General features: G+C 48.9%; 1 protein-coding gene across 11 annotated transcripts in view; it reads left to right on the plus strand.

Annotated features, from left to right (window-relative positions):
* Positions 1 to 14872, plus strand: part of ANKRD26 (ankyrin repeat domain 26) — a 1120330-nt gene that overhangs the window by 274895 nt on the left and 830563 nt on the right. The window lies entirely within an intron of this gene.

Below are 14872 nucleotides of genomic sequence, written 5' to 3' on the forward strand. Positions count from 1 at the left end.
CCAGGGAGAGTCAGCTGCACTCGCCTCTGGCCAGGGTTCGCCGGACCGTCAGCCTCGCCTGGCGCGGAGCGCCGATCCGTCCCCGGGAGCCGCCATCTTGCGCGTCTCAGGCTCCGCCGCGGACTTCGGGCGCTCCATTCAGCCACCAAGCGTGTTTCGCCCACCTCCACTAGTGCCCATCAGCTCACCATGGCACTCAAGAGGCGTCCGGCCTGCCCAGGGGCCCAGGAACAGCGCCGTAGCCGGGGTAAGCCCAGGGTGGAGCGGGAGCCGACTCGGATTAGGTCCGATCGGCCATCTTGCCCAAGCCACGCCCCCGGTTCTCCCCGTTTTCATATTTTATAATGCTTCCCTGGACATCCTCGGGCTACATATATGGGCTGTTCCAGCCCCATACAAAAATCTAGGCCGTTTTTCCATGCTGTGATCGATGGAGCTCTAGGCGCCTTCCATGCCCTGGCGATATCCTGCTTTGCCAGCATAAGGCCTAGCCGTAGCAAGTGCCGCTTATATATGTTGCCCTCCATAACATGTAGTAGTGCAAATCGTGGCGTGCGTGGGATCGCCCACCCCAGCACCTCGGCCAGACAGGTAGTTACCCCTCTCCAGAATCGGTCCAGCGCTGGGCAGTGCCAAGTAGTGTGTATAAACGTCCCTTCCTCCTGACCACACCTAAGACAGTCCGGAGCAGCAATCAAGCTCGCTCGGAACAGTCTGGTCCGGGTGAAGTACACCCTGTGCAGGTATTTAAATTGTATGAGGTGCAGTGGCATCGCTATAGCTGCTTCCCTTGGGGCTGCCAGGGCCTCCCTCCAGTCGTCCTCATCTAAGGCACCCACGTCAGTTTCCCAATCTCCCTGCAACTTCTGAAGCTTCGTAGAGCAATGGATCACCAGGGCCTGATAGATCCTGGAGATTTTTTTGGTTTCCAGATTCCCCCATAAAAAGTCTCTCTTCTAGCGGGCTAAACTCTGGGAGTGATGTCAGACCCTCCAGGCTGGGGGACAGTGCATGCCGCAGTTGCAGATATCTTTAGAACTGTGATTGAGGCATAGAGAATTCCCTCTGCAAATCCTGGAATGATTTAAGTGTCGTACCGTTCATAACATTTCCCAATGTCGAAATGCCTATGTCCTCCCATCCGTGGAAACCTCTCAGCGCCATCAATTCTGGGAAGCGCCCATTGCTCCAGAGGGGGGGTCTCTTCAGTTAGAACATTCCACCAGCCCATCCGACACAATGTCTGCCGCCAGATCATGAATACCACTCGCGTGGCCGACGGTAGGCTGCTGCGCACCGACGCCGAGTACAGGATAGTGTGTAATGTATTAGTTCCCATAAGTATCCTCTCCAGCGCATACGCCGGGTCTCCTCTATCCCCATACCACCACTCGTTGAGAACAAGGAGGTGTGAGGCCTGATAGTAGGATAAGACATCCGAAGACGCAAGTCCTCTGCAATACAAGGATAGGAAACACGTTCTAAGGGCCACTTGCACTTTGCCCCCCTCCCACAGAAACTGCCCCAACACTGAGTTCACCTGTCGGAACCATCGAGGCGGGATCGGGTATGGATAGTTTTGCAGTTGGTAAAGCAGCTTAAGTAGTGCCACCATCTTAAATATTGCGAACCTGCCATACAGCGTCAATGGCATTCGAGACCAGGTCTTGAGATCCGTGCGGATCCTTTCCCATACTGGCGCTACTTTGCGGTCCCAAGAAAGCTCCGGAGCCTCTGAAAGGAACACCCCCAAGTATTTCAATCCTCCCACCGCCAGCTGTATATCCCGTGCCCACGCCCAGGGTCCCGGACATTCCCCCAGCATCCACAGCGTGGATTTGGAAGGATTCATATATAATCCCGATGTCTCTCCAAAAATCTGCATGATCCGTAGGAGTCACGGCCCCGATGTATCTAACTCTGTAAGGAAGAACAGGACGTCATCTGCATATAATGCGATTCTGTCCGACACCTCCGGAGACTACTCGAAACCCCAGATCTGCGCATCCATACGCACCCACGCCACCAACGGTTCCATGGCCAACGCAAACAGGTACGGGGACAGGGGGCATCCCTGTCGCGTGCCCCGTTGTATGGGAAAGACAGTAGATGTCACCCCCGCCACCCGCACCGCCGCCGTCAAGTCTGTATAGAGGAGCTGGAGATAGGAAAGAAAGCTCGGACCCAGATTGAGTCTGCGCAATAAGGCAAACAGATATACCCAGCTCAAGGAATCAAAGGCCCTATCCATGTCCGCCAACAGTAATGCTGCCCTATCCCCAGTCTGCCGAACCACCGCCACGTGCGCCCGCCTTATATTGTGTCTAGTGGCCCTATTGGGCATGAATCCCGCCTGATCTGGATGTATAAGAGTCGATATATGGGGCAGAAGACGATTAGCTAGTGCTTTGGCCAGGACCTTCGCCTCTACATTGAGGAGGGAGATAGGCCGATACGAGGCCCGTTGATCCGGGGGCTGGCCGGGCTTGAGAAATACCACCACCTCCGCGTGTCTCCAGTCTGGGGGAAGCATGCCCCTCTCCGTGGCCTCCTCCACTACAGCTCGATAATAAGGGGCCAGTTGTATGTTATAGCGTTTAAAGAATTCACTCGGAAACCCATTGGGCCCAGGCACCTTCCCTGAATTAAGTTCCCCCAAGGCCGTGCTGAGCTCTTCCTCCGTCAGCGGAAGCTCCAAACGATCCCGCACCTCATCCGATATCTGTTTAGGGGGTAGGTCAGCTAGGAATTGCTCTATGGTGGCCGCCGGCAGGCACTCCCGGGAGGCATAAAGCTCCGCGTAATAGGCAGCAAAGCTTTCGGCTATAAGGAGTTGATCAGTGATCGGAGCTCCTGTATTAGCTATTAAACGCGGAAGGGTCTGAGCGTGAAAGGCGCCCTGGCAGAGCCTGTAGAGCATCGTCCCGGACTTGTCCCCCCACTGATAAATCCTGCTACGTGTCGCCAGCCAAGTCTGGCGAGCCTCATCCAGAAGAAGGGCTGCGCATGACTGTTGGGCCTGGAGCAGTTGCCTCACCCACCATCTTCCTCCCTCCTCCCTAGCCTGTCGCTTGAGTGCCTCAACGAAGGCCTCCGCTCGCATCAGCTCTTCCCTGCGCATGCGGCGGGCCGCCGAACACCAGGAAATGTCCACCCCACGTAAAGTTGGCTTCAAGGCCTCCCACAGGGATCCCACACTCGACACCGATCCCTCATTGGAAGCAAAGTAATGGGCAATAGCTTCCCTCATATGAGTACTATAGGCTGCATTCTGTAGGTGCCACGGCGACAAACGCCATTGAAATGACTGCCGCCCTCTGCCTATGGCCAGCTCAAGGGACACTGGAGAATGATCCGATAGGCCACGGGGGAGGATCTCCGCGAGTACCACTCCACTTGTCCACGCCCGGGGAAGAAATATGTAGTCCAGTCTCGAGAAAGTGGCATGAACTGCTGAAAGATATGTGTATTCCCGCCTATCCCTGTGAGTCCACCGCCAGACATCAACCCAGTCAAGACTAGTCACTAGGGAGCTGAGTTTCGTGGGGCCGCCTCTCCGCTCACCGCCCTCCCCCCCCACTCCGGTCCCTGGCCAGATCTATGACATCATTCCAGTTCCCTCCCACGATAGAGAGCATATCTGGCATGTCCGCCCAGAGGGCCAATACCCTCTCCACAAAAGACCACTGTAAGGGGGGGGGGGCGTACACACTACCCAAAATTACGGGGACTTCCCCAATCGTACCCATGAGAAATAAATAGCGGCCCTGTGGGTCAATCCACTGCTGCGCGTGTACATATGGGACCCTACGATGAACCAGTATCGCTACCCCTCTGGACCCCCTGACAAACCCCGCATTAAATATCTGGTGATACCCATATCTTTGCAAACATGGGGTCTTCGTACCCAAGAGGTGCGTCTCCTGCAGCATAAGAATATCCGCCCGAGCCCTCTTAGCCTGATGTAGTATTGCCCCTTGCTTAATTTTATCAAGTGCCCCCTCACGTTCCAGCTTAGAATTCGGAGGGTACCTGGGACTCTTGTGTCCCCCATCTGTTCGCTAGCCATTGGGAAGGAACCTCATCCCCCTCCCCCATAGAGGACTGCAACTAGATGTAGGACCAATGTCAGAAACCCACCAGGAAAGTGCGACGCGGAACCAATAACAACTCCCCCCCCCCCCCCCCCCCCCCAACAAACCCCCCACCCCATGCCCCATCCAATGGATCCCAAACTCACAGCCCATGGTCCTCAGGCAAGATCCCGACCCGGACAAGTCCTGCAGAAAACCAGCCCACTCCTTCGTTCCCCCGACCATTACATCTCAAGAACTATGATGAACACATTGGGGGCTCGAGAGACCCCCCCACCCCCAACCAACCCCAAGCAACAGGATATCAGAAGTCAATGTCCATGCTCCGGACCATCTCCTGCTGTGGCCCCACCCGACACCGAGCGCCTCCTGGAGCGCGACCGTCTGTCCCCCAACCGCTGCCGTCTCTTCGAATCCTTCCGGGCCGCCTCTCCGGAGGAGGAGTCCGACTCCCTGCCAGGCGGCGTAGGCACCCGCATCCGCACAGTCTCATCAGCCCACTTGAAGACCTCCTCCAGGGTATCGAAGAAGTGAGTACGGGACTGAAGGTAATAGCTCTTTATTGTTTGATTTTAAAAACCATTTACAACTGTACATGCTAATAATTAAATATTCTGATTTAATTATAGTAAAGAATTTAAAACAGTACATGCTAATGATTAAATAATCTGGTTTGACTATAGTAAAAAAATTAAAACAGTTGATCAATAAAATAGAGTTCGGTGGTCGTGAATGTCTTAGTAATGTTCTGGTGCAATACGTCGCCCTAGGTTTCATGTAGTTTGAGATAAAACATCTTTTAGTTCAGGATCTCGACTCTTACTGAAGTGGAGGTTTGGCTTCAAGAAATCTTGACGCTTTATGAACGAATTTCGCAAGCCCAATATTTAACTTGGTGTTCGCAGGGTTAAGGGCAGCCAATATTGCTTGACGGCAGGAACGTACACCCAATTTAATACATTGGCCTCTCAATAACTGCCGTCTGGCTTGAAGTAGTACTGGGCATGCACAAACAATATGTTCCATTGATTCGGTGTGGTAACCGCACAACCTGCATGCAGTGCTACAGCCCGACCGGCGCCATGCCGGGAGATTCTTCAAAAAGGGCCATTCTCCCATCCTCAAGGCTTCCAATAAAGTGCATATGTGCTAGACAGATAGGGCAGCTGGACACCCACTTCGTAGTTGGCAATCACTGCCCAGGCATGTCCCCTCTTTGATAGTGTTGTCCTATCTGAATGGAAGGACCACAACCTAACAGATTTCTTTATGGCAGATTTTAACACCGATGGGGAAAGATTTAAGTCCATAGGTCTTTTGCGCCTAAAAGCTGTAAGCTCTGATCCAGGTATTGTCGGAACTTTTGACTAGTGGGCTTTTTCTGTATTTCATGCCAGTCGCGCCTCCAAAGAACCCTCCCGGGCCTGACGCAGTCTATGGCACAGTTTAACAAAGGCGCCTGCCTCCACACCGAGGTGATCTTGGAGTCCCAGTTCTAATCTCACCTGGGCTGGCGATGCAGATTTTGGCAGCCGGAATGCTCGTTTGAAGATTTTTGTAATTAATTTGTTTATTAATTTACTGGTTGAGCCCTTGGTGATCTCATGACCATATGATAGTGCGTTGATTACTTTGGCTTTCATTACTTTCAGCATAGGTGTAAGACTGGGACCTAATAGCTGGTTTGACAGTTTTGCAGCGGCCACCTCTAATGAAAGTCCTTTTATTTGTAGTGCTTCCTTGTGCTTGCCAAAGGAGCCACTTGCCTCCAGGAAGATGCCCAAATATTTATAACTGGAGGTTGAGTCCAGCTTTGTTTTATTGAAGAACCACCTTTCTATTGTCCTTTTTTGTTTCCCAAAGGAGATAGTTTTGGTTTTTGACAGGTTAAGTTCTAAATGATTTTTTGTCGAGTATGGTAACAATTCGTCCAATAACCTCTGTAGACCCACTTTTGTGTGGCTTAATAGCACCAGATCATCGGCGTAAAGTAGGTTGGTAATGCGGGTCCCATCGAGTTTTGGGGGATGACAATTTACTCTATCAAGTGCTGGGGAAAGGTCCGATATAAAAAGGTTAAACAGGAGTGGAGCCAACACACAGCCTTGTTTAACGCCAGTCGCTGTTTGGATCTTCCTGGAAACATGGCGGCCTTCGCCCAGTTGGATTTTAATCCAAGTTTCAGTGTGGAGCTGAATTATTGCCTGTAGAAGAGACTGTGGAAATCCCCATGTTTTAAGTTTCTGCCATAACAGGCTTCTGGGAACGCGATCAAAGGCTGCTTTGAAGTCTACAAAGCAGCAATGTAGCTGTGTGTGTTGACATGCTGCTTTATCTATCAAAACTGTTAGTGTTAGCAGATTAGTTATTGTCCCAGTTTTGGCTATGAAGCCTGTCTGATTAAAGGGGAGACGCGCAGTTGTTTCGACCCAGGCCTGCAGCTCCTCTAGTAAGATGTTTGCAAAATACTTGGACTCCACGTCGAGAAGTGCTATCATTCGGTAATTTTTTGGCTCGTTTCGCTTTCCACCTTTGTGGATCGGGTGAATGACTGCTCCTCGCCAGGATTCTGGGATCGTGTTGTTTAATCTGCAATAATGGAACAGCGGGGTGAAATAGTCTGACCATAAATTAATGTCGGATTTAAACATTGCTTGGGGAAGACCATTCGGACCGGGGGCTCCATCCACTCTTGCTTTCCTTATGTGGTTTGAGATCTTATTTTTTAATACTGCTGGCAACACCGTGGGCTCTGGTTGAGTGTCATTCCATTCCGTAGGGTCCTTTTTTGCCGAGTCTTCTGAGGGTGTATTTTCGGGCAAGGCTCGCCCCTGGCTCTCTGGACTCAAGAAGGGGGACTTAAGGCTTGCTGGACTGGCAGGATCGAGGCCAACTTTATTGTCGTGTACGTCTCCAAAATGGAGAGATAGAAACTTGCTCCAGTCTGCTTCGCTGATGTTTGCGCTACAGTGTCCGGTTACACTTTGGTTACTGCTGTTCACTAGGGACCAAAATTGCTTCGGATTGGGATTTTTACTTTCGTGGATGAGCTTCAGCCAATATCGGTCCGAGACCTTTAGTTTTTCCTTTTGAATGATTGTTCTGAATAGGGCTTGCGCTTGCTTGTAATTATTAAAGTTGATTTTGTTGCTGGGGAACTTTTTTGAAAGACGGAGTGCTCGATTCCTCTCTGTTCTTAATTTCCTTATGGCTTTTGAGATGAAGAATTGAGAGGTTTGATTTCTCGGGCCCCTCCTTAGGGGAAGTTCATTGAGAAGAAGATTTATAAGAGAGGCCCAGCCGCTGACCACATGGAGATTTGTGTCTCGAGATTGATGTAGCAAAACTCTACGTTTTTTCTATCAGAGATGGGGCTATAGAATCTGACCACATTAGCCGCTTAAGATCCTCTGAATGACTGCCTAAGTGGGTATGAGCCAATTCCTGATGATATGAGTGTCCAGAAGATAGTGTAATTATTTGGGCCCGATGGTCACTGTCTCCCTGTTGGGCAATTTGATAGCTCTTGATCCTGGGCAGTATTTCTCTGCTCCCCAAGGTAAAGTCCAGAAAGGAGTGGGAACTGCCGTTTGACCAAGTCCATGCAGGCGGAGTATCGAAGGAAAATCGCCCGTTCAATAGAGTAAATCCCAAGTTGTTAAACTGTGATCCCACATATTCCCCCAGTTTTGATGATTTGTTCCCGGCGGGGATTGCCTAAGGTAGAAAATGTGGGGGGGTTCTTGGGGAGTCCAAGCATGTGTCGTCTACGAGGTTACAAAATAGATTGGTGTTAAAATCACCCGAGATGATGCTTGGTGTGCTTCCGTACTTGCTGATGAGATCGCAGATGGAATTGATCAAACTGTCCATTTTGGATTTTTTCTTTGTGGTGCCGGGGGGGATATAGACGTTAAGAATTAACAACTGAGCGTCAATAGTTGAGGTTCCCAGGGTTATTCCAGAGAGCCATTCCTCTGCAAAATCGATCTGTTTGACACGTGTTGATATTTTTGTTGATACATAGATCGAGAGACCACCCTTAAGGCGGCCGAACTTGGACTGCCTGGTGGCGGGTGTCCTAAACTCCAAGAAGCCCACTATTGGGATACTTTCTCCTGCCCAGGTTTCCTGTAAAAGGATAACGTCGTATTCTTTTAGAGAGTCAATTATTGCTGGAGATTGTTTTTCCGAGCCGAATCCATTAATGTTACTGATACACCACTGATACACCACCCGCAGGTGAGCCGGAAACAATAGAGCATATGGTAGCTTAAGGTCTCTCAGGCGGGCCTTCGCGGCCGTGAAGGACTGACGCTGCTGCTGCACTAGGCGGGTATAATCGGGGAATATTGAGATGCGTACATTTTCATATTGCAGCGGCTCTTTAGCCCGGGCCTGTTTCAGAACAGCATCCCAGTCCAAATAGTTCAGGAATCTCGCTATTACAGGCCGCGATCGCGCCCCCGGTGGCGGCTTCTGCACCAGTGCCCGGTGAGCCCGTTCCCCCACGAAGCAGTGTGATAGCGCGTCCGGTGGGAGCCAACCTTCCAGCCATTGTGTGAGGAAGCGTTCCATGTTACCCGCCTCGCAGCCCTCCGGAAAGCCCACAAATCTCAGGTTGTTCCGCCGGGCCCGTCCTTCTGCATCTTCCACTCGAAGCGCCAATCCCCGCTGAATCTTTTCCATGGAAGCCATTTTTTGTTTCAGCGTGGTAACATCGTCCTCCACCCCTGAGATCCGGGTCTCCGCCTCTGTGATGCGAGACACTGCGTTGCGCAGATCTTGGCGCAGCAATGTGACATCTGACCCAACCGCCCCGATCTTGGCATCTAGCATGTCTCTGGATTGAGTTATGGCCGCCATCAGGGCCGCGTTATCCGGGATAGTCTCTGACGGACCCCCGGTCGCGCCAGCCGCCGCTCCGGGACCAGTAAATTTATCAATTGGGCCATGGCGAGCAGAGCCACAGCCTTTGTCTCTCATCATGTCTTCCTCCGGAGATCCCCCACAGGATCAGTCGCGGCAGGGCCAAACGCAGGAACAGCTGCCCTGGGCCCAAAGAGTTCCCTCCAGGGGGCCGAGCCCCGCGGTCCCACGCAGAAGTAGGTCCACAGAGTCAAACCAATCCTGCCAGATGCTGGGCGGCCTCTCCGAGCGCCTCGGACGCCGACCGACCAGGAGCTTCCAGACCGGCCGCCCTCAAAGTAGCCGTTCACCAGGCCCAAGGCCACGATTCGCCACTGCACCTCGGCCAATCTCACCATCAATTGCGCACCGCTAGGGCGTTCCGCCGAGTCCCAGGCGCTGCCCCGCGCGTGCCGGGCTCCCCGGTATCGTCACTCTCCACTCCTCCGTCTAGGGGCTGCCCTCTGATCCGTCGCAAGCATCACTCCTCCTCCCTGCTTACCTCCGCGGCCCGGTCTGGCCGCTGCAACATCAATCGCCGCCCCGCCTACGCCGCCACTCGCATCCAGAAGTAGGCCCTCGCCCGCAGCGGGTATCAGCTCGCGTGTGGACAGTCTCTTACACGCAGACGATGATCAGAGCCCCGTCCGGCAGCGTCTCCGTGGCACACCACGCCCAGGGGGCCCTCACCACCGTCACTCCGGGCCGTCCCTCTACTTCTCCGGCACTCAGCCAATGGGACCCGAGTTTGGTGGCTGTGATGGCTCTCAGCGCTCCCCCACCGCTAGTCCTCTGCGTTGCAGTGCGTGATGCTAGGGCCAATCCCCTCAGTCGGGCATTCCGCTACCGCTGCCACTCTTATGATCGCCGGGCCGGTCCCACTCAGCTCATCACCTGGCCCCCAGTGGTGCGGTAGGCCCTGTTAATTCTTCTACTGTGGCCCGCAGGCCGCCAGCCCCCAGCGTCGCTTCCACCACTCGCCGTCAATCGGGGCCGGGCGCACCGTGATCTGCCACTGCCAGGGGCCGTCCGGATGCAGCACTCGACTCCCCGGCTTCAGCAGCGTCTCTGGGCCCGAGCCACGCGTGGCGCGACTCCACCGCCGGTAGCGCACTCGGGCTTCCGGAGCTCCGTCGGTTGGCTGCGCGGGGGAGAAACGTCCCTACACCCCCTTCCGACCCAATGTTTGGCCGGGGGAACCAGGATATGGAAGGATATCTCCGCGGGCTGGACGGAGCTCGTCTAACTCGCGTCCGCCATTGCAGCTCGCTTAGCCACGCCCATCTCCAGCAGACATTCTTGCATGTGTGCATGATTTTCAACTCAGGGAATCTATCCTCCACCGGGCTCAGGAGGCCCACCCGATCCAGTTCAGAGGTCACTTGCCAGTGTTATATCGGGACTTGTCTGCAATTACACTTCAGAAGCGAAGAGAATTTTGTCCCGAGACAGCGCATCTAAGAGAGGTGGGGATATCGTAGTGCGGCAAATATGATCCCCCAAGGAGGCACTCGGTGTCCTTGGTTTCAGGGAGGAGGCGACTCCTGAGGGGAAGGCCAGCCCACCGGATGACATGGGCCATAACCAGCACAGGTGGCACAAGAAGAAAGCAGTCCTTGGGAGTCACAAACCAAACACGGCTACCATTGCTAAAAAGAAAAGGCAAGTGGTACTCACCGCTCTGGGAGGTTCGCCAGTGCAATCAGAGGCTCCCTGAAATCGCCATTGAGTGTCAGGCAGGAGGGCTTCGGTCCAGCAGAGTCGGAGAGGCCCGCCTGCCGCACAGTTATCTTCCCAGCTTTCTCCTTTTGAAGCTGTAATCCCTGGAGGAGGCGACTGAACCAACTAGCTGATGCCGGAATGGTCGACTCTCTGCAAAAATTATCTCACTGTGACGGACTGTTCTCACCACTTGTTTCACTTAAAGTTACTGGCTTGTGTTTGTTTGGGGATTTCTGCACCTAACCTACCTCAGCATGCCCCCTTGGAGGTGCTTCAATTCCCTACTGCTTATAATGTATCTAAAACCTCAAAAGGAGGCGCAAGCAGTCTTGTGCAACCTTGTTCAATAAGGTAAGCCTCCGTTTTGGAGGTGGTTAATTAATTTCAATTCAGTGGTATTCTGTTGACATGTTATTGCCAACATTTTTTTTTACATGCTCCTTTATAAATAATTGGTAGGTACATGTATATATGTACATCTATTTATAAGTATACCTAATAGTTATTTATATGGTACCCACCATCCTCAAAGTTTAAATTTGAATAAATATTCTTCTTTGGTAAATACTAGCTATTCTGATTCAAGCATGTGAATCTATGAAAGATCTAATACTGGATAAGAAAACGAGTTACTTACCTGTAATTTCAGTTATCCAGTATTGGTATCTTTCATAGATTCACATGCAACCCACCCTCCTCCCTGGAGAGGCTTCATTTATTATTATTATTATTATTATTATTATTATTATTATTATTATAAATACTCTTGTCACTTTTGCTTAAAAATCTGAGTGTCTTGTCTCTCTGTGGAGTGTTCTAGAGGGTGCTGATGTCTGATTGGCGGTGTTTCAGCTTTGGTCCTTTTTTCAAAAGGCTATGGATGGGCTACTGTAGTGGCTGTGCAATGCAGTGTTGCCTATGATAATGTGAATTACTACTATTATAATATTTACAGTGAGACTCCCACCACCACGACGGGGACGATTCAAGCATGTGATTCTATATAAGTTACCAATACTGGATAACTGAAGTTACAGGTAAGTAACTTGTTTTCATATTGTGTTTACCTTAGATGTGTTACATTAGCAATATATAATGTTACAGAAATAATAATTTGAGATTATAGTGGTTGATAGAAATCATAAAGAAACGTTTTGGGGAGAATATAGAAATATAGTATCTAATTCATATTGTGTAATTGCCTTTAAATAACTGATTCCTAATTGACGGGCATTTTTATTTTTTAAGTTTTGCATAGTTGGTGGCCACATTTTCACTAATCCAAATGGAGAAATACGGCTTGGATTGGAGTCAAGATAGCACATTTTTGAGAGACAGGCCCCATCTTTGAACATATATATAAGATTTGTTAAATACATGGCTAGAGATGACTGTATTTTCTCCTAATTCGAATAATATAATTAAATAAAGTATTTTCCTCCGATTCCTACCTTCAGATGTATGTTTTTAAAATCATACAATTATGATGTGCCTAATGTTGATAGAGTTGTTGTGGCATAACTTAGTTAGAGTGTATATTAATAAACTAATAAAGTTATTTAGTTATTACTGGTTCAAATGTGACTAATGCACACTGGTTGTAATGAGTTTCAGCATACAGAGTCTGCCGATATCTTGTAAGGACTACATGTTTACTGTTCTTGCTCACAGTACACAATTGATTAGTTGTGTTCAGAAAACATACATTATGTACTTTGGAACAAATAATATAAACAGATCGAACTTCTTTTAGTACTACTAAGTATGTACATTATTTCTGGTCTGTACATCCTACATACTTGGGTTGCTACAATTGTATCATACGGAATCAGTGCAAAACATTATATATTATCCTGCATGGAATCTTAAGATGCAAATATTTCTACTTCTTTGTGCGAATAGTGTTGCTATGCACAAAATGTCTTTTCTTTGATCACATTATGTGAAATTGTAACATTCAAAACCCATCTTTCTGTATGAAATGTCTCCTGATGACCAAACGGAGGAGCAAATGATGTCATGTTCTTTCAGGACTCTTTTGCTGTCCATTATGGTTCCTTCTTATTTAGTTTGAATGATGAGAGGGAGGGGTAAGGATATCTTTTTGTTTTAATGTAACCAGTTGTGTAATACAGCGTCCTTATTGAGTCCCTGCTTGGCTGTAGCAAATGTCAGAATTAGTTCACTTTCCTGTTCCTGGACAGACTGTTTCTAATCGCATCCTTGTGGATTTTTCTTTAATTTCTCAATTCCATGGAAAGTGAATGTTTGTTAGTGCAAATTATGTTTTTAATAGTGTTCGATCAATGGTAGTTTTATCTCTGATTTCTGGATATTTCGGTAATGTTCTTGGATCCGGCGTTTAAGTGGTCTGATGGTGCTATCAATGTAGTTTTTGTTACATGGATATACAATTTTGTATCTCACATATGTACTGTTGCAATTAATCCATTCTTTGACATGATGTTTGCGGACATTTATCATATATTTAGTGAGTTTGTTATTACCAAGCTTACAGATATAGCAATTGCTACATGTATAGAATCCTTTAGGTTTGTCCAAACAGGTGCTTGTTTTTCTTCTCTCATCATTAAAGAATGAATGACAACATTTTTGCCTCAGATTAGGTGCTCTTTTAAAATGTATCTGGGGATCTGGTTGAACACCCTCTTGTAATTGTGGATTGTCAGTTAATAATGAGCAGTGTTCACATAAGAATTTTTTGACGTGATAATGTATAGTGCTATATTCTGTGACAAAGTGAATGGTACTGTACAATTGCATATTGTGTTCATTGTGACATTACACTAAGAACATACTAACCTTGAGAAATACACACTCACTAAAGTAAAGTTCAAATGAATTAAGAGGAGGAGTTGGCCCAACCCTCATATGAGTGTCCTATGTTTTCCTCATGACAAATCACTAAAAGGTGTTAAAGAGCATGCAGTGGAAGTCGGGCCTAAAACTATATATATTATTTTGTCCAAATTGGAGTATGCAATTGAGTGCTGCTTGGGGCTGCCACCAAAAAGAACATATCGCCAGGCTTCAATTCCTTCAAAACATGGCAGTAAGATTTACCTTCGGGCTCTGCAAATTTATCATGTAGCGATGGCTCACTGTAAACTATGTTGGTTGCCAGTCCATAGAAGAATCGGGTCAGCCTCCCGGACCTAGTCTACTGTACATTACCTTACACAGAAGCACTACCTATTCAAGTGTGAATTTTAGCCTATTTTTCTATTTTCTTTGCACCCTTGTCTCTCTGACTCCCTCCACATGGCTGTGGTTTCCCACTGTAGATGCTGTTGCCTAAAAGACCTAGGCTTTTCAGTGGTGGCACGCAAACGTTGAACAAACTACTGTTTTCTCTTTACTGTATTGCTAAGTAGGACTTCCCAGAGCCTTGGACAACCATCACTCTCTTAAGCTTCTTGTCAAGATTGTGCTCACTCAGCCTTGCCGCCAAGATGCCCCTTTCATGAACGTGCACTGATAAATACCTTATCGATTGATTGATTCATTCACTATGCATTACATATTTAAACTGGGGCATGCATTCGCTACAGTTACCCACCATGGCTCAAACAATTTGGAACTTTTCCTTTGGTGGTAAATGTGAGTGGGGTAAAAGCTACCTTGTTTGTGTGAGAAGGCTGCAAAGAGACCATAGAGGGATAGGAAGGACCTTAGAAGAAGCCACTGACTGATGGGATGGATGTGGTCTAGCAAGAGGATGATTACCTACTCCCTCCCCTCCACCCAACCATTGCTTGAGAAGTGGGGTTGGTGGGATTGGGAACTTGTAGCCCATTCCCAAATTGATTTTAACTGCTGTATTTTCTGGCTGCAAAGAACTGGTTCCGAGTTCCTTCACCTGGAAATCTTAGCGCAAGCACACCAGCCCACTAAGAAATGAGTGCTATCTCACCCAGGGATACAGCTCCACTCACATGTAAACAGTGCTTAGATGACAGGACTGTGCAAAGAATGTGCATCGACTGCACTACATCCTGCAATCAGACTGGTAAGGGGAAGTCATTTTTTGTGTGTTTTTGGTAGACAGATAACATGATTTTTGGTGTTTTAAATAAAATGAAGATTATAGGTATACCATGGATTGGAATCGGTTAGCACTTCTAAGT

The sequence above is a fragment of the Triturus cristatus genome, chromosome 4_1 (genome assembly GCF_964204655.1).
Source record: "Triturus cristatus chromosome 4_1, aTriCri1.1, whole genome shotgun sequence".
Classification (NCBI taxonomy): Eukaryota; Metazoa; Chordata; class Amphibia; order Caudata; family Salamandridae; genus Triturus; species Triturus cristatus.